The following is a 19,603-nucleotide window of genomic DNA, read 5'->3' as shown; positions in this document are numbered from 1 at the left end:
CTGTAAGCGTGGAGGTGATTCTGAAAATGTAGAGCCCAGGGCTTCTCCCAGATATAGAGTTCTTCAGTTAGCTCTGGTTCTTAGTCCTAGTTGCATGTTAGAATTACCCCAGAGAGCTTTAAAAAAGACCCTGACATCAGTATTTTTAAAAAGGAGGTCTTAAACTTTAACATGCATCAGAGTTACCTGGAGGGCTTGTTCAAACAGATTGCTGGACTTCACTCCCAGAGTTTCTGATTCAGTAAGTCTGGGGTGCATCCTGAGAATTTACATTTCTAACAAGTTCCAGTGATACAGGAACTACTGTTCCCCTGTCCTTCTCCTTACCTCTGCAGGTGAGGAAATGACAGGTGAGAGGCAGGTAGGAACAGAGTGATGATCACTTCTTTAGCAGTCCTGTCTCGTCACCGTGCAGTGACTATATGACCTCGATAAGATAAAATCAAACCTGGGCACAATATTGCCTTAGGGCTATAGCTGACGGCTTCCCTCAACCCGCATTTTTCTCCCCCACAAAATTTCCCCTTGAGGGAAAAATTGGTTCTAAAACCAGGCGAAATCCGAGTGTTCTATTCCAGTCATTTCTGGAGAGAATCCAGAAAGACCTTCTATATGAATGTAGCATGTAAATTATATAAAATATGGAGATATTTTTAAAATATTTGCCTGGAAACTTGTAATATTCACATAAAAGAACATAGCCAATAGAAAATGTTCTTATGTCTAGATAGCATGCTGTCTAAGGGCAGATTCCAGAGGAGAACAGGAGAACTCGAGAGCTTCAACTTGGTTTTCAGTAAGTTATCATGAAATCGTGAGGAACTCTGAGATCCCAGTCTGTTATATAAAGTGGTGGTACTTGGGTACTTGAACTATTTCATGGTTTCCTCAGTGACAAGTATTCCAGATAATATTTTGTCTCCAGAACACAAAAGTAGTGAAGTACTACTTTTCTTTTTTTATTCCATTTATGGCATTTGTTGCATTATTAGTACTTCCATTTATAGGTGTTTATTTTTGAAGTCACTTTAGTCTGTTTGTAAGAATAATTTCTTAGGAACAGCCAGGCATGTTTAGGTAATGTTGGAAACATCTAATTCTATCATACCCTGGAAATCTTGGGCAGTTTTCAGGTGGATGTGTCTTTGGGGCTGTGATGGATGAGCATTTGTTATTGTAAAAGGAGACATCTGTCCCCATTTGAGTGCTCCTGGTTTCCTGGCTGATCTTGTGTCATTTTTGCCTGCTCCATCATAGGCTGATGTTCCTGCCCTGCAGTCAGTCTCCAACAGCAGCCACTTTTTCCCTTCTTCTTTCTTGCTGGCAATCTGCAGTTTCCTTTCTCCCCATCCTGTCTACTCCATCAGCAATTTCCACTCAGTGCTCAGTCCTGGAAGGAGGTGGGTGGGGGTGGGGGATCACATATAAGCCCTCAACAAGTCCAGGTTAGAAACCAGTGCTGTTTAGCACTGGTGACTTGAGATGTTCACGTGACAGTGACTTGAGATGTTCAGGATTTCAGATGCTTAGACTTTAAAAGAAAATTGCTTCACTTTGGCTGAAAATGGATGGAAAATCTTGAGTTAAATGACTTCTAACCCTAGTCATTATTAAAAAGTTTATAAATGATGCCAACCAAAAAATATAGATGAAGAGAGTTAGAAAATTACTACTTTGAAACCATCATAGCAATTATTCAATCAAGATTCATCCATGGATGCTGAACTGTTATGTGAAAATTTTAAGAGGAACAGAATTATTTACATTGTTAAAGAATTTCCCCGGGGCAACCCATTTCTTTAGGATCCCTCTCTGTTGCAGAGAGCACTTCTTTCTTTCTTAGTTAAGAACTTCCACTCTTGGCCTGCGGTGGCTCATACCTGTAATCTCAGCACTTTGGGAGGCCGAGGTGGGCGATTCACGAGGTCAGGAGATTGAGACCGTCCTGGCTAACACAGTGAAACCCCCGTCTCCACTAAAAATACAAAAAATTAGCCGGGCATGGTGGCGGGGGCCTGTAGTCCCAGCTACTTGGGAGGCTGAGGCAGGAGAATGGCGTGAACCCGGGAGGCAGAGCTTGCAGTGAGCCGAGATCGCGGCACTGCACTCCAGGCTGGGCGACAGAGCGAGACTCCGTCTCAAAAAAAAAAAAAAAAAGCATTTTCCCCAAAGATTGTTTATTAATTGGAAGATGGGGGGAAAACCTGGAGTATACTTACTTAACCAAATAATCAAAGTTAACATTAACAATAATGGGGCTGGGCACGCTGGCTCACGCCTGTAATCCGAGCACTTTGTGAGGCCGAGGCGGGTGGATCACATGAGGTCAGGAGTTGGTGACCAGCCTGGCCAACATGGTGAAACCCCGTCTCTACTAAAAATGCAAAAAATTAGCCGGGTGTGGTGACAGGAGCCTGTAATCCCAGCTGCTTGGGAGGCTGAGGCAGGAGAATTGCTTGAACCCAAAAGGTAGAGGTTACAGTGAGCTGAGATCGTGCCATTGCACTCCAGCCTAGGCAACAAGAGCAAAACTCCGTCTCTAAAAAAAAAAAAAAAAAGGAAACAATAATGGGACAAACTGATATCCTGTACTTTCTGATATGAAGCACCGAGAAGGACACAATGCCACTTATTGTGCCACAAATGTATAACCTGGTTCTGATCATGAGGAAACATCAGACAAAGGCAAATCAAGAGACATTCTATAAGTCAATGTCATGAAAGCTGGCTGAGGCACTGTTCAGATTGAAGAAGCCTAAAGAGACCACTAAATGCAACGGATGATTTCAGGTTATATCCTAGATCAGGGAAAAAATGTGACAAAGGACAGTATTGTGATAATTGGTGAGATTTGAACATGGCTTGTATACTGGATAACAGCATTGTATCAGTGTTAAATTTCTAAAATTTGGTGTTTTTATTGTGTTTGACATGGGACATGATATCTGCACCTAAATGTCAAATGCTTTAGGAGAAAAGGATATATGCATGGATGTGTGCATTTATATGTATATGTGTATCATATGAGAGAGAAAGCAAATGTGGCCGAAGGTTAGCATTTGGTAAATTTAGAAGTTCCTTGTGCTGTTCTTGCAGCTTTTCTGCAAATTTGGCAGAGAGGGAGTTTATAAATGAAAGCACTGAGATATTAATTTGTATTCTAGGCTTTATGGTCTGATACTATTGAGTTTACTTTGTGAAATAAATAACGTTGGACTCCTAACTCTGTTGTGAAGTGATAATGTTAACAAAACGTTTTATTAGGGAAAATTTCATGTACACAAGAAGAGAGAATAATATAGTGAACCCCCATGTATCCAGGTCACATAGCTTTAATGAGCATTAACATTTCACCAATCTTGTTGTATTCATCTCCACCTCCACCCCCACTTTTCTGGGAGAGGCATTTTGAAGGAAAATCCAAGACATCATGATGCTTCACTGTCCCCCTGTGCATACTTCCCTCCTCATAATCCCCATGCTCTTATCAGACTTCAGTAGCAATTCTGCAATAAGAGATGACAGCAGCCAGGTGCGGTGGCTCACACCTGTAATCCCAGCACTTTGGGAAGCCGAGGCTGGAGGATCACGAGGCCAGGAGTTCGAGACCAGCCTGATCAACATGGTGAAACCCCATCTCTACTAAAAATGCAAAAATTATCAGGGCGTGGTGGCACACACCTCTAATCCCAGCTACTCGGGAGGCTGGGGCAGGAGAATCGCTTGAACCTGGGAGGTGGAGGTTGCAGTGAGCTGAGATTGCCTCACCACACTCCAGGCTGGGTGACAGAGTGAGACTCTGTCTCAAAAAAAAAAAAAAAAAAAAAAAAGATAGCATTTAGATATTATTAATGTTGTAGAATAGCAGAGTTCTGAGGAATGTACTGATTTGACATATATGGGCTGTGCACTTGTTTTAAGTTTGAAAAACTGACTAAGCCTGGGTAATTATAAACAGTGTAGAAGAAAAGATCTGTGAAGCTGCTTGTTCTTGTTTTGTTTTCTAAACTGCTCCTCCTGTTTTTAAACCAATAATTAAATTCTAGAAGAAAACATAAAGATGGTTATGGTGGCAATATTCTCAACCGATTTACCCAGTTAATGTTATCCTATTGAAACACTGTAAATCAGCATAAATAATTTCATACTGTTTGTAGAATTCCTATGTTTTTATTTCAGCATGGCATCTTTGAATTGGTAAACCCAGTGAAGCTTTTTCTTGACCAACCTGAGTTTCTAAATGAATGTAAAATTTGGTCAATATGTTTTATAATAGAAATGGGACAGATATCTTGGGAGGAATAAACCTTCCCTTCTCCTGAGTATAGTAGATTTGGATGACATTTGTCCTTTTAGGTCACTAGGATATTATTTAGTCATTAACTATTATTTAGCATTATGAATGATAAGATGCCTATTATGCCATTTAACAATTATCTGTATATTAAGATGATAATCAAACTCGCTGACAGTGCTTTGTAGTAGATTAGAAAGGTATCTGAAGTGCATATTACAAAAAACATTTTATGCACAGCTGTCATCCTTCCATTAAGGATTATATATATCTGATTTTAGGTAATTTAAATTTATGGATGGATATCACCCCTTTAGAATGAAATTTTCTTATTATAAGAATATAGGCCGGGCGCGGTGGCTCAAGCCTGTAATCCCAGCACTTTGGGAGGCCGAGACGGGCGGATCACAAGGTCAGGAGATCGAGACCATCCTGGCTAACACGGTGAAACCCCGTCTCTACTAGAAAATACAAAAAAAAAACTAGCCGGGCGAGGTGGCGGGCGCCTGTGGTCCCAGCTACTCGGGAGGCTGAGGCAGGAGAATGGCGTGAACCCGGGAAGGCGGAGCTTGCAGTGAGCCGAGATAGAGCCACTGCACTCCAGCCTGGGCGACAGAGCGAGACTCCGTCTCAAAAAAAAAAAAAAAAAAAAAAGAATATAATATTCTTCTGGCTTCTAATTGTAGGAATATAATAAGTCACATTCTATAGTTTTACTCACAATGGAGCAAAGATTAAGAGACATAAAATGATTTTACCCGCCCTGCATGAAAATGACCCTGGTTTATATACTTAATTCAAAAGAGCACCGTAAACATAATCTACCAATTACAAGTAGGTTTTCAATTGGCTTAGCTCAATAGAAATTGCAAAAGATTGATGAACTGAGTGTGGTATGGTGGAAGAGAGCACAGGCCTGGTTCCAGAGGTGCCTGAGTTGTGAACTCTGGCCCTGCCACTCAATGGCTGGGTAACAGGTAAATTGTTTAACTTCCCAGAGGCTTTGGCTTATTCCACTCGGAGGAATTACAAGGAGTAAAAGAGATGAAACGGAGTTGCTGGCACAACATATGCATTAATAAATGTCTGTCCCTTTACCTGCTACAAGATCCTTCCCATGGCATGTACCTCCCCATAGGGTATACCTCCTATTATGAGAACAATCTGACTCTCAGAAACAGGGTGCCTAGTCATTGATTCCATTTTTTGTGTGTGAGGAATATGAAATTAAGAACAAATGATCTGCGTACAAATGTAAGACTAGGGAAGATAATCTAGGACAAGCACCCAAAGGTGCAGAACTCAGATTTTAAATAGAAGTATTAATCATGTTTTCTTCCCCAATGCTTATTGTTTTGTGCAAGTGTACTTGTACCATGAGCATGTGGGTTTGTGAAACGTGCACACACACAACCTGCAGAAACCTTGGGAGAGTTCACTGATGGGCTCTGAAAAGGGCTACAACAGCTGCCTCTTTGATGTAAGAGCCAAGAGGGTTTTCAGCACTTCTCCGCTGATGTACATTTGGTGATCTCTCTGGGCTTCGTGGCCTACCCTTCTCAGGAATGACTGATGGATGGCTATAGCACTGGGTGGATATGCTTCAGGGTACCTTTTCAGAGATTTTTTTTTTTTTTTTTTTTTGAGATGGAGTCTCTCTCTGTCGCCCAGGTTGGAGTGCAGTGGCACGATCTTGGGTCACTGCAACCTCCACCTCCTGGGTTCAAATGATTCTCCTGCCTCAGCCTCCTGAGTAGTTGGGATTACAAATGCCTGCCACCATGCCCGGATAATTTTTGTATTTTTAGAAGAGACAGGGTTTCAGCCTGTTGGCCAGACTGGTCATGAACTCCTGACCCCAAGTGATCCGCCTACCTCACTTTTCAGAGTTTAATGCCCTCCTGGCTCTGAAGTTTTATAAAAGCCCTTTCAATGATGTTGATAAGCCTGAAAAATTTCTGGCTGTTCCATTATTGAGCTTTAAAAAGGCTTAATATTCTAATAATACCCATACATAAATGACTTTGTCTCCACTGGTCCTGACCTTAGCCATCCAGCCCTTCCTTCTGGGAGTAGCCTTTCTTTGTCTCAGATATCTGCTCTGGGATCCTCTCCACTGCCGATGTTGACATTCCCTGTCTCTCTTGCTTCCCAGCTCTTGCTCTAACTCCCCATATCTGCCAATCTGCTTTTCCCTTTGGTTTCACTAGTTTTGGTATTTTGGCTGAGACATGCCAGCCCCATTAGTGTCAGGTTTGCAGAGCCCTTACGAGCTGGGCTACCTTCAACAGCCCTCCCCTTCTTCTCCACAGGAAGAAGGTAGAGGGTGACCCCTCTCCCTTAATCCCTATCATCCTATTTCTTAGAATTTTTAGAAGTTCATTACAATATCTTTCCTAACTAGTCCAAATCAATTGTTAGATTTTAGTGGTGATAATTAGAACCATAGTCATATTTTCTATAGTGTTTTTTTTTATACTCCCCTATATTTGTTATCTATTGCTGCATAACAAATTACCACAAAGCTAGTGGCTTAAAAAAACACTTATCTGTCATTCCACAGCTCTGTAGGTCAGGAGTTTACATCGTTGCAATCAAGGTGTCAGCTATGGCTGGGCTCTCATCTGAAGGCTTGAGTGGGGCAGATCCACTACTGAGCTACGGACATTGACAGGATTCAGACTCTTGCAGGCTGATGGACTGAGGGCCTCAATTTCTTACTGGCTTTTAGCTAGAGGCTACCCTTAATTCCCTTCTATGTGAACCTCCCAGTATGGCCTCTTGCTTCATCAAAGCTAGCAAGGGAGAAAGTCTCCTAGTAATAGAATCATGCGAGTGACATTCCATCACCTCTGCTGTAGTCTCTTGGTTAGTAGCAAGTCATAGGTTCTTTCTTAACTTGAAAAGAAGGGATTAAACAAGGGTGTGAGTACTAGGAGATTGGGATAATCATAAGCCATCTTAGAATCTGTCTGCTATACTCCCCATGAAACTTTTATATCTACTTCTTCAATTAGATTTTTATTTGGAGTATTACATTTCCTCTTTAAGACTTTAGATATCATTGGGATGGTGTACTAGTCAGGGTTCTCCAGAGGGACAAAGCCAATAGGATATATCTATAAAAATGGATTTACTAGGGGGAATTGGCTAACACGATCACAAAGGGAAAGTCCCATCACAGGTCATCAGCAAGCTGGAGAACCAGGGAAGCCAGTGGCATGGCTCTCAGAGAGCCTGGTAGCATGGCTCAGTCCAATTCCGAAAGCTTAAAAACTGGGGAAGCCAACAGTACAGCTCTCAGTCTGAGGCCAAAAGCCTGAGAGCCTCCAGGAGCTTGCTGGTACAAGTCCAATAATCCAAAAGCTGAAGAAGCTGGAGTCTGACATCCAACGGCAAGAGGAGACAGTCCTGCTCTGGGAGGGAGAGAAAGAGCAGAGGTGAATCCCCCATCTTTTCCCGTACCCCTTCTTTGTCCTAGCAGGGCCACCAGCCAGCTGAATGGTGCCTATCCACATTGGTCTTCTTCTCTTAAACCACTGACTCCTGCGTCATTCTTCTCTGGAAACACCCTCACAGACACATCCAGAAACACTGCTCACCAGCCATCTAGGCATCCTTCAATCCAGTCAGGTTGACGCCTACTAACCACTGCAGGTGGTAGAAACACTGCTCACCAGCCATCTAGGCATCCTTCAATCCAGTCAGGTTGATGCCTACTAACCACTGCAGGTGGTAGAAACACTGCTCACCAGCCATCTAGGCATCCTTCAATCCAGTCAAGTTGACACCTACTAACCATGGCAGGTGGTAAAGCCTGAAATAATCGCCTTGGTCAGAGAAGAAATTGTTCTCTTCTTTCTAACCTGAGAGCTGTTGCACTGTAGAAACCATGGCGCTGGAAGGGTAATTTTTGGTGTTTGAGCTGCTATTGGGAAAGTCCATCTGAATAAGAGGCTGCTGTGGTGAGCTCTGAAGAAGCAGAAGGCAGTATGCTTTGTGAATTTTATGAAAACGTTACAGATTTATAAAAATGAAAACACTCGGCCGGGCGCGGTGGCTCAAGCCTGTAATCCCAGCACTTTGGGAGGCCGAGACGGGTGGATCACGAGGTCAGGAGATCGAGACCATCCTGGCTAACACGGTGAAACCCCATCTCTACTAAAAATACAAAAAATTAGCCGGGCGAGATGGCGGGCGCCTGTAGTCCCAGCTACTCGGGAGGCTGAGGCAGGAGAATGGCGTAAACCCGGGAGGCGGAGCTTACAGGGAGCCGAGATCCGGCCACTGCACTCCAGCCTGGGCGACAGAGCAAGACTCCGTCTCAAAAAAAATAAAAAAATAAAAAAATAAAAATAAAAATGAAAACACTCAAATTGTCTCATTTTTGGAAACATTAAGAAGCACAGGAAGTCAGGATGAGACTCTGAAACTCAGGTTGAAAGTGGGTAAAAGGCACAGAGTGTGACAAATGAGGAAGAATGATACCAAAGAGCAGCTGTTTTCTCATGGGGGAAAATGGACTGTTTCAGGGTACCTTGCCAAAGTGTGAGGCATCATATGGGGATAGGGTATTAAAGTTTTAAGGCTCTAATTTTTATTTATTTCTTTTTTGAGACAGAGTTTCATTTTTGTCACCTAGGCTGGAGTGTAGTGGTGCAATCTCGGCTCACTGCAACCTCTGCCTCCTGGGTTCAAGCGATTCTCCTGCCTCAGCCTCCTGAGTAGCTGGAATTACAGGTGCCTGCCACCATGTCTGGCTAATTTTTTGTAGAGACGGGATTTCATGATGTTGGACAGGCTGGGCTTGAACTTCGTGATGTGTCCACCTCCGCCTCCCAAAGTGCTGGGATTACAGGTGTAAGCCAGTGTGTCCGGCCTATTTTTTAATTTTTAATTTGTTTTTAAGAGACAGGGGACAGGGTCTTACTCTGTTGCCCAAGTTGGAATGCAGTGTAAAGTTTTAATATGCTTATGTTGTATACTCTTAATGATTTTATCCACTTCAAACTATTGCTTTGCCCTTACAAAAAGCGTGATAGAGGCTGGTTGTGGTGGCTAATGCCCGTAATCCCAGCACTTTGAGAGGCCGAGGTGGGCGGATTGTTTGAAGCCAGGAGTACAAAACCAGCCTGGCCAACGTGGCAAAACCCTGTCTCTACTAAAAATACAAAAAAAAAAAAAAAAAAAAAAAAAAAAAGCTAGGTGTGGTGGTGCACACCTGTACCTCCAGCTACTCGGAGGATGAGGCAGGAGAATCACTAGAGCCTGGGAGGCGAAGGTTGCAGTGAGCTGAGATGGCACCACTGTACTCCAGTCTGGGTGACAGAGGGAGACCCTATCTCAAAAAACAAAAAACAAACAGAGTGTGATAGAAATCTAGAAACTGGACAGTGACTGACTGCTTTATGATACTGTTCCGTGCGACAATAAACTGCTGATTGAATTCTTGCTTTAAGATGATTGTCTTAGAGTTTAAAATATGAAACTATTCTCAAGAGTTTGGTTAATGGAAAGTACTGATTTTATTCTATGTCTGTTTCTTGAAACTCTGAACACTATTTCTAATCAACTTAAGGCTATCCCACTCTTTATGAACTCAGTTGGATCCTGGAGACAAACATTTTTATTTTATCTGAGAAAATTGGTCTATATAAAATGAATACAAAGAGAAGAGTCTGAACTCACTTTATTAAAAAGGGTTCTTTTCTCCATTGTGGCCCGAGTCACATGCTGTTCTGTTTGCTCTTTGAAATCTTTGTCAACTCTCCCATTCAGAATCTGTCACTCATTTTATTCATATTTCTCATATACTTTTTTGGCCTTATTCGAGTCTATATTCTCCTTGAAGGAAAGAACTACTTCTGCAGATATTTCCTCAATTTTGTTTTCTATTGAATATACATAGTGATAGCTTATATATAATAAGCATTTTATTTTATTTTATTTTATTTTATTTTTTGAGATGGAGTCTTGCTCTGTCTCCCAGGCTGGAGTGCAGTGGCAGGATCTCGGCTCACTACAATCTCCACCTCCCGGGTTCAGGCCATTCTCCTGCCTCAGCTTCCCGAGTAGCTGGGACTACAGGCACCTGCCACCACGCCCAGCTAATTTTTTGTATTTTTAGTAGAGACGAGGTTTCACCATGTTAGCCAGGATGGTCTTGATCTCCTGACCTCATGATCCGTCCGCCTCGGCCTCCCAAAGTGCTGGGATTACAGGCGTGAGCCACCACGCCCGGTTATAATAAGCATTTTTATGTTTGACAAATTCATTCTGTTTATCTACTGTAAGGCTGCTGTTTTTTCCTGCATCCCATCCTTTACTCCAGCAGTTCCCAAAGTGTGAACTCAAGGTAATGGTGGTCCCTAAGACTTTTAGAGGGTCTGCAAGGTCAAAACTACTTTCATAATAATAAGAATGTATTTGTCTTTTTTCTCTCATTTTATTGAGTGTACACCAAAATTTGCAGAGGGGGCATGAGGAGCTATGACTTCATCACCCTGTGGCTAATCGAACTTGTGTTTGTACATGCTTCTGTTTTTAAATTTTCTCATCTTTAATTTTGAATATTGTACATATCAGTAAATAAAACAAAAACTAAAGTGCTTTGTTTGGGGTCCTGAAAATTTCAAAGTAGAAAAGAGCCCTAAAACCGAAAAAATGAAAAACTGCTTTTACTCTATCATAGGTTATTCTGGAACAAATTCTCCATTAGCATCTTGAAAAATGAAGTGTGATCCTTGGTGGTTCTTTCACATTTGAGAGTGGGGCACCAAAATAGCCTCTAAGGGCAGGGTTGTGGGCTGCTTTATACTTGCTGTGTCACTTCAGGGCGATTATTCAGGATTCCATTTCACTGTGGCCCCTAGCTCTTGGTATTTGTAGATGTAGTAAGTCTTCACTTAATGTAATTGATAGGTTCTTGGAACCTGTGACTTTAAGTGAAACGACATATGACAAAACCCATTTTACCATAGGGTAATTGACATAAACAAGAGTTACGTTCCTGGCTGGGGCTCTTGCCTGTAATCCCAGCACTTTGCGAAGTGGAGGCAGGTGGATTGCTTGAACCCAGGAGTTTGAGACCAGCCTGGGCCACAGAGTAAGACCTCGTCTCTACAAAAAGAATACAAAAAGTAGAGTGATTGTAGTCCCAGCTACTTGGGAGGCTGAGGTAGGAGGATGGTTTGAGCCCAGGGACATTGAGGCTGCAGTGAGCTGAGATCATGCCATTGATTCCAGCCTGGACAACAGAGCAAAACTCTATCTTAACAACAACAACAACAACAACAACAACAACAACCAAGTTTCTATGGTGTATTTCTGGTAACAAAACTTCTAAATAAAGACCCCAAGCCCTTTAATATTAAACATAGAAATGAATGTGAGTTATATATACATTTAAGAAAGATTAATAAAAACAAGTAAGATAATTCTCTAATTTTTGGTGAATCAGTGAGTAATAGTGGCTTATAGTGTGGTGGGCTAAATCAATGAATTAACTTTTGCAGAGTGAAAACTGTCAGGATTACTTCCTGCTACCCCATAGTTCAAAAAGCAAACAAGGGCTTGCTGAGTGCTTTCATAGTGCATCATTTATTTTTGTGTATTGGTATGGTTATAATATACTTTATGAATTTTTGTCTTATAATAATTTGTTTTTATTTCTTCATTCATTTTTCAACTCACTTTTTCCCATTCAGGGTTGTGGGTGGCTGGGGCCTGTCCTGGCAGCTCAGGTGCGAGGTTGGAACCAGCCCTGGACAGGACGCCATCCCATCTCAGGGCACTCATATACAGCCACACTCACTGACACTGGGACCATGTGGACATGCCAGTTCACCTCATGTGCACATTTTTGGGATGTGGGAGGAAACTGGGGTACCCAGAGCAAACCTATGCAGACATGGGCAGAACATGCAAACTCCACACAGACAGTGGCTCTGGTCAGGAATAGAGTGTTTTGTTCTCATCAGCGTTATAACAAAATAGCATTATTCGAGAACCTGCTGTATTTTTTCTGGGCCCAGTAATTTTCTTTAGAGATGAAGATTCCAATTTCCTATCTCTGTCTCTCTCCCTGAAAGTACTGCTGGGCATAAGCCTAGTTGTCATTATTTTGTGAATCCAGGAGGTGAAGAGACCTGGCAGACTTCCCTTTTATTATCATGGACTCTTCCTGAGTACTCCATTTTTGGTACAGAACCTCATTCTTGCCACGAGGGATGCCTGGTTTCCAAACCCACAGCCTCTCTGCTTTTATTTCTCCAGAGATTAAACAGAGGTCCGGGTAGACTTGGTATATTCGTCAGCTGGGACTCCCATAACAAAATACCACTGTCTGGGTGCTTAAACAACACACAAGTATTTACTCACAGTTCTAGAGGTTATAAGTTCAAGACTGAGGTGCCAGCAGGGTTGGTGTTTGGTGAGGCCAAACACAACTTATAAATACCCCATCCCCTTTTAATATTCCTGGCTTGCCGGTGGCACCTTCTTTCTGTGACCTTACTGGGGTGGAGGAAAGAAAGCTCTTGTGTTTTTTCCTCTCCATGTAAGCCCACCAGTCCTATTAAATTAGAGTCCCACCCTTAGGACCTTATTTAATTTGAACTACCTCTTTAAAGGTCACCCTTATGACCTTATTTAATTTGAACTACCCCTTCCTCCTATATCTCCAAATATAGTTGTATTCGGGGACAGTGGAGTCAGGGCTTCAACGTATGAATTTTCGGGAACAATTCAATCCATGATACACTCTGGCTTCATTGTTGGCTGCTGGATCTGGTGGAGGCTTGGCTCTCTAAATATCCTTTTCGCCAATTCCCCTGTTTTCAGCCCTATCTCTATTCCCCACCTTCTGAGGGAACAGGCACCTACAATGACAGAACCATTCTGGGATTCTGCTGCATGAATCAGCTAGCCTGTTGTGGCATTTCCCCTGTGTAGGTGCCTTGCAGAGTGAAGAAAGATGGTGAGACATAGTTTCTAGCTATATCCTTCTCATCTTCCAAATATGTGTTGATCTTTCTCATCTGCTACTGTTTCTCCCTTGCTCTTTTTGTCGATGTTGGTTTTTACCTTAAAATTCTTTTCTCTAAGAAATCTGAGGTGCAGTAATAGAGATAAAAGCGTGTTCAGTCTGCCATTTTACACTGGAAATGAGTCATTGATAGAATAATCAATGTTATTGATTGTTCTAATGTTAATCAAAGGTACATTGCTGGGATTAGACCTATTGGTCATGTTTTTTTGTTTTTTTTTTTTTTTTTTTTTTTTGGTTATTCTATTTCCCCTTCTCTACCTTATTTTGGATTATTTATACACATTTTTGATATTTTATTTATTGCCATGTTTTGTGTGTTTTTAAGTGGAGTGGGAACTACACTGTATATACTGAACTTCTCACTGTCTACTTAGAATCAATATTTCACCACTTCAATGGAATATGTAATTCTTACCACCATATAAGTCCCTTTATCTGCTCCTTTATTTTTTATATATTATATTTCACATTCTCTTATGGGCCAAATTGTATACACCCCAAATCCATATATTGATGTACTAATCCTCAGGACTTCAGAATGTGACTGTATCTGAAGCTAGGGTTTTAAAATATGTAATTCAGTTAAAATGAAGTTAAAATGAGGTCATTAGAGCGAGCCCTAATTCAATATGACTAGTGTCATTATAAGAAGAGGAGACTTGGACGCAGACACAGAGAGGATCGTGTGAAGACACAAGAAGAAGATGGCCATCTACAAGCCAAAGAGAGGCTCCAGAAGAGACCAACCTTACTGGCACCTTGCTCTTGGAATTCTGATCTCCAGAAATATGAGAAAATTTTACTGTTTAAACTCCACAGTTTGTGGTACTTTGTTATGGTAGCCCTAGCAAACTAATACACATACTTTTTGCCTTCAAAAATCAAACATATTTTAAAGAATTCATAAGAAGAATGGTTTACTATGTTTACCAAGATATTTATCATCATCGTTGCTCTTCTTTCACTCCTGGTGATCCGGATTTCTCTTAATAATATTTCCTTTCTGTCCAAATAACTTCCCTTAGCAATTCTTTTAGAGTAGGATTGCTGGCAACAAGTTTTCTTAGTGTTCCTTCATCTAAAAATGTCTTCATTTCCCTTTTGTTCTTGAAGGACATTTTCACTGGTATAGAATTCTGACTTGACAGTTGCTTTATTTTAGCACTTGAAAAATGTGCCACTTCCACCCCAACAAAATAATCATAGGATCTGAAAATGTGGTGCAGACTTGGTAGAAATGGAAAAGAAGAAAAACACGTAGAGTTATACAGATTGTTCTGCGTGTAAAGGAGAATTGGATCCTATCTGATACCATAAATGTATAAATCTGAATACACATCTCAGACACTATGTGCAGTGACAGTTTGTCCTTTGGCTGAGGGTGAGGACCCTGAGTACTCTCAGACACAGACAATACAGATCCAACTCTTTTTCCTTATTCTCACTGTAAGGCTATTCCTAACAAAGCATATGCACAATCAAGGAAATGTTAGGGAAAACACCACCACCAATTGGACCAGGAACAAAACACTGATCATAAAGTCTATGGGCTTAGACAGACGTTTGAAAAAGATAAGAATTGTAATGAAAAAATAAGCCATTATAAACCCAATGCTATTTTGCATTGGAGAATATGTTATATTGGACAAAATAAAGTTTGCTAAAACCTATTTCCTCATTTTTATAATATCTACTATTTAGTGTTGTATTTTATGAATGGTATTTTAGTAGAGTTGTTGGCATTCTATTTGACATATATTTAAGTCAATAAATATATGCTAAATATATATTTGACATATATGATATATAGAATATATTTATATATTATATATGACATATTATATATTTGACATATATAAATATACAAATATATATATTAATCTATTAATATATCACAAAAGAAAAAGTGCCACTTCCTTCTGGCCTCTATGATTTTAGATGTGAAATCCATGGTCATTTGAATTGTTATCCCACTATATATACTTTATCATTTCTGTCTACTTTCAAGATATTTTTATTGTCTTAAATTTTCAGAAATTTGATTATGATATGTCTGGGTATGGATTTCTTTGGGTTTCTCCTGTTTGAAGTTTAGTCAGATCTTTCAATCTCTAGATTTATGTCTTTCCCCAAATTTGGGATATTTTCATAATTTCTTGAAATAGTTTTTCAGTCCTGAATTCTTTCTTTGATCCTTCTGAGATTTTGATGACACAAATGTTAGATTTTTTTGTTATTGTTCCACAGCTCCCTGAGTCTTTGTTCATACCTTCCTCCTAAACTTGTCTCTCTTGTTCAGATTAGACAATTTCTATTGATATACTTTCTTTTCTTTCTTTTTTTTTTTTTTGAGGCAGAGTCTCGCTCTGTCACCTAGGCTGGAGTGCAATGGTGCAATCTTGGCTCACTGCAAACTCCGTCCCCCGAGTTCACGCCATTCTCCTGCCTCAGCCTCCTAAGTAGATAGTCCCCTGCTACCACGCCTGGCTAATTTTTTGTATTTTTAGTAGAGATGGGGTTTCACTGTGTTAGTCAGGATGGTCTTGATCTCCTGACCTCGTGATCTGCCCACCTTGGCCTCCCAAAGTGCTGGGATTACAGGTGTGAGCCACCGCGCCTGGCTTTATTGATATATTTTTAAGATCACTGGTCTTTTCCCTCTGTCATCTCCATTCTGCCACTGAGCCCAGCTAGTCAGTTAAAAAAAAAATTAATTTATTGTATCTTTCAGTTCTGTTATTTTCAGTTTTGTTCTTTATATCTTGAGTATTTTTCAGAGACCTCTGGTTTTTCCATTTGCTTGAAGAGGGTTCATAATTTCTTGGAGCATTTTTATGATAACTGCTTTCAAATCCTTGTCATAAATTCCAACATTTGTGTCACTTTGATGTTGGTGTCTGTAGATTGTCTTGTCTTTCAGATTTTCCCTGTTCTTGGTATGATGAATAACTTTGATGAATAACTTTGGATTGTATCCTAGACATTTTGAGTATTACATAATGAGACTGTGGTTTAGAGGCAATCAACGTGCTTGGGCTCAAAACTTATGTCTTATTCACTTTTGTGGGCTGTGGCTTGAATGTCAATTTAGTTTTTATAGCCTTTGCCCTGCTCTTCTGATCTGCTCTATATAGTGTGTTATCCGTAGGTGAATTGAAATCTATATGATATTTCTCACCATAGTTCAGTTCCCAAAACTTTACCATGTTGATGCCAGTTGATTTCGTGCATGGACCATTTAGGGGTATGTACAGGACTTCATACACAGATTTAACAAGATTTCTTTATCCAGTCCCCTCTTCTCCATAATCCTTCCTCACTCTCTAGTTGAGAGGAGGTAGGGCATTGCCTCTTTGCTGCGCTTCAGTTAGTAAGTGCAGGGTGCTAGAGTGCTTCTCCCTACAGTTCCTGTGGGTTCTGTGGTTGCTATGCCATTGAAGAAGGGAAGGGGCACTGCTTCTTTCCTCATCCTGTCTCGGTTTAGGGCAGGAGTGGTCAACAGAGCTCCAACCCATTCCAGTGAGGAGGGGAAGGCATGCTACTTTTGCTGTTAATGCCAGGCAAGGATGGTCATCAGGGCTCTTCACAGTGCCTGGTGGGGATGCAGAGAGATGCAGTTCTTTCATGGTGTTTGTCTAAAATACAATGAGTATATTCAAAAGGGTTCTGTCTTGCAGCACTGTCCTCTTCCACATCCTTTGGCTAAGGGGATTGATTCTCAACTGGGGATACTTTTATTCCCCCAGATGACATCTGCCAATGTCTAAGACATTTTTGGTTGTCACAACTGGAGGGTTGTCACTGACATCTAGCCAGGGATGCTGCTAAATATCCTATAATACAGAGAACAAGATCCTACAGCAAAGAATTATCCAGCTCCAAATCAAAAGTGCCAAAGGTGAGAAACCCTGAGGGAGAGAGAGCAGACTTTTCTTGGAGCTTTTTTTTTTGTACTTATTCCATCTTGTCCAGAAATGGGGGTCCCTTCAACATTTTAATGTATTACTTTTTAGTCCTTTATCATCTATCACTGATGAGAATTATAACTTATAATTTATTTTTAGATAAATTGTCTTCCTCTGGTTGATTTTAAGAATTTCTCTCTCTTTTTTTTTAAAAAAAAATCTTAAATTTAACCATTATGGGTATAGTGTGGATTTGTTTTTATTTAGACATTTTCTGTCTTAATTCTCACTTTCTAATTTTGGAAAATTCTTAGTCATCTCTTTGAGTATTCGCTCTCTCTCTCATTCCCTTCTTTCCTTCTTAGACCTCTTTAAACTGCCATATGCTGGAGCATCTCTTTCTGTGTTTCTTATCTGTTAAGTATGCATTGATTCATATTCATATTCTTTATTTCTCTTTTCTCCCTTCTCCACACCTTCTCTCTGGTAACTTCTCCAGATTTTTCTCCCACTTAGGTAGTTTTTTTTTTTTTTTTCGGGTAAACTGGTCATTTATTATCAGTGGTACTGTTTGGCATAACAGGTTTCCAATAAATAAGCATGGAGTTGCACGGAGGTGACAGAGCAAGGCACAGACGCAGGACAGCATCTCTTACTTCTTCCACTCATTCTTGTCATAGTCCCATTTGGCGGCAAAGCCCTGCACGGGGTTCACCTCATGTCCAGCACCCTCTTAGTCTGCATGGCCACCCACTATTTGTCAACGATGTGCGGGATGGGGCTGTACACACAGCGCTTCTCCCAGATGATAAGGAACAACGTGAAGCCAATGAAGAACATGGCAGCGCCAACAACCGTCTTCCACTCGTTCGCACCCCTGTTCATCTCCGCAAAGGTCTCCTTGAACTGAATGCAATACAACTCGACTTTCTCATCCATGGAGAGGTTGCTTCGGGAGGCCTTCTCCTCCTCCTTCAAGGCCTTCTATCTGGCAGACAGGTGCTTGACATGAGCCACATCAGGTAAGGGATAGTCACATCGATCCACATAAGCTGAGAGCGCATTGTCGTCGCTCTTCACATCATTTCCGTGTGCTTGTACAGACGCCGATTTGGAAATTGCTCGCTTGCCGACTAGGCTAAATACCCTGGTAGGCAACATTCTGCCGCTGCTGTCCACCACCACCACCCTTTATGCCGGGTGTCCCGCGACCCCAGTACTTTTTTTTTTTTTGAAACTGAGTTTTGCTTTTATTGCCCAGACTGGAGCGCAGAGGCGTGATCTCAGCTCGCTGCACTTCCGGCTCCCGGGTTCAAGTGATTCTCCTGCCTCCCGAGTAGCTGGGATTACAGGCACCTGCCACCATGCCCAGCTAATTTTTTGTGTTTTTAGTATAGATGGAGTTTCACCATGTTGGCCAGACTGATCTCGAACTCCTGACCTCAGGTGATCAGTCCACCTCGGCCTCCCAAGGTATTAGGATGACAGGCGTGAGCCACCGCGCCCGGCCCAGCCCGGTAGTTCTTTTTAAAGGTAGCTCTGTTCTATTATTTAACCTAGCAATAGTTTTGTTTTCCACTAATAATAGTTTTTATTTATAAAATTTTATTTGGTTATTTAAAATAAATCTGTCCCTTTGCCAGAGTATCTTATTCCTTCACTATGGTTTCTAAATTATTTTAAACTTGACTGTTTTGTAGTCCATTTGGTTCATCTATTGTTTTCACTTCTTAAGGTGTCAATTTTCAGGTCTGCTGATTCACCCTCATGGTGATTCGTTTCCTAATGTGTTCTGTGATATTTAATTGTGCTAGTTCATCTTCAGTGAGTTTCCCATAAGCTTTGAGCTGTAAAATTATTTATTTCAATCTCTGTCTGTAAGGACAGAGATTTTCATGTTGTGTTTACTGGATCCCTAGGAATTTTGGTGGTCCTGGATCACTTTTTATAGTAACAATTCATCTTGGAGTATTAAAAACTGTATGGAGGAAACATTTAGACCCCTCATCCTGTGCAAGCCCAGGATTTCTATTTCTCATGGTGGCTTTTTTTTTTTTTTTTGAGATGGAGTCTTGTTCTTGTTGCCCAGGCTGGATGGAGTGCAATGGCACGATCTCAGCTCACTGCAACCTCCACCTTTCAGGTTCAAGCGATTCTCCTGCCTTAGCCTCCTGAGTAGCTGGGATTACAGGTGCCCGCCAACGTGCCTGGCTAATTTTTGTATTTTTATTTTTTTATTATTTAATTTTTATTTATTTTTTTTTTTGAGATGGAGTTTCGCTCTTGTTGCCCAGGTTGGAGTGCAATGGCTCAATCTCGGCTCACCACAACCTCCGCCTACCAGGTTCAAGCGAT

General features: G+C 41.1%; 1 pseudogene; it reads right to left on the bottom strand.

The window, feature by feature from the left end:
* Positions 1-17,768: 17,768 nt before the first annotated feature.
* Positions 17,769-18,448, bottom strand: LOC117069502 (annotated as a pseudogene).
* Between the last annotated feature and the right edge of the window lie 1,155 nt (positions 18,449-19,603).

Source organism: Trachypithecus francoisi, unplaced genomic scaffold, assembly GCF_009764315.1.
Source record: "Trachypithecus francoisi isolate TF-2019V2 unplaced genomic scaffold, Tfra_2.0 Lachesis_group3, whole genome shotgun sequence".
NCBI classification, from domain to species: domain Eukaryota; kingdom Metazoa; phylum Chordata; class Mammalia; order Primates; family Cercopithecidae; genus Trachypithecus; species Trachypithecus francoisi.
The sequence above is the reverse complement of the archived record's forward strand: the minus strand, read 5'-3'. Positions and strand labels throughout refer to the sequence as shown.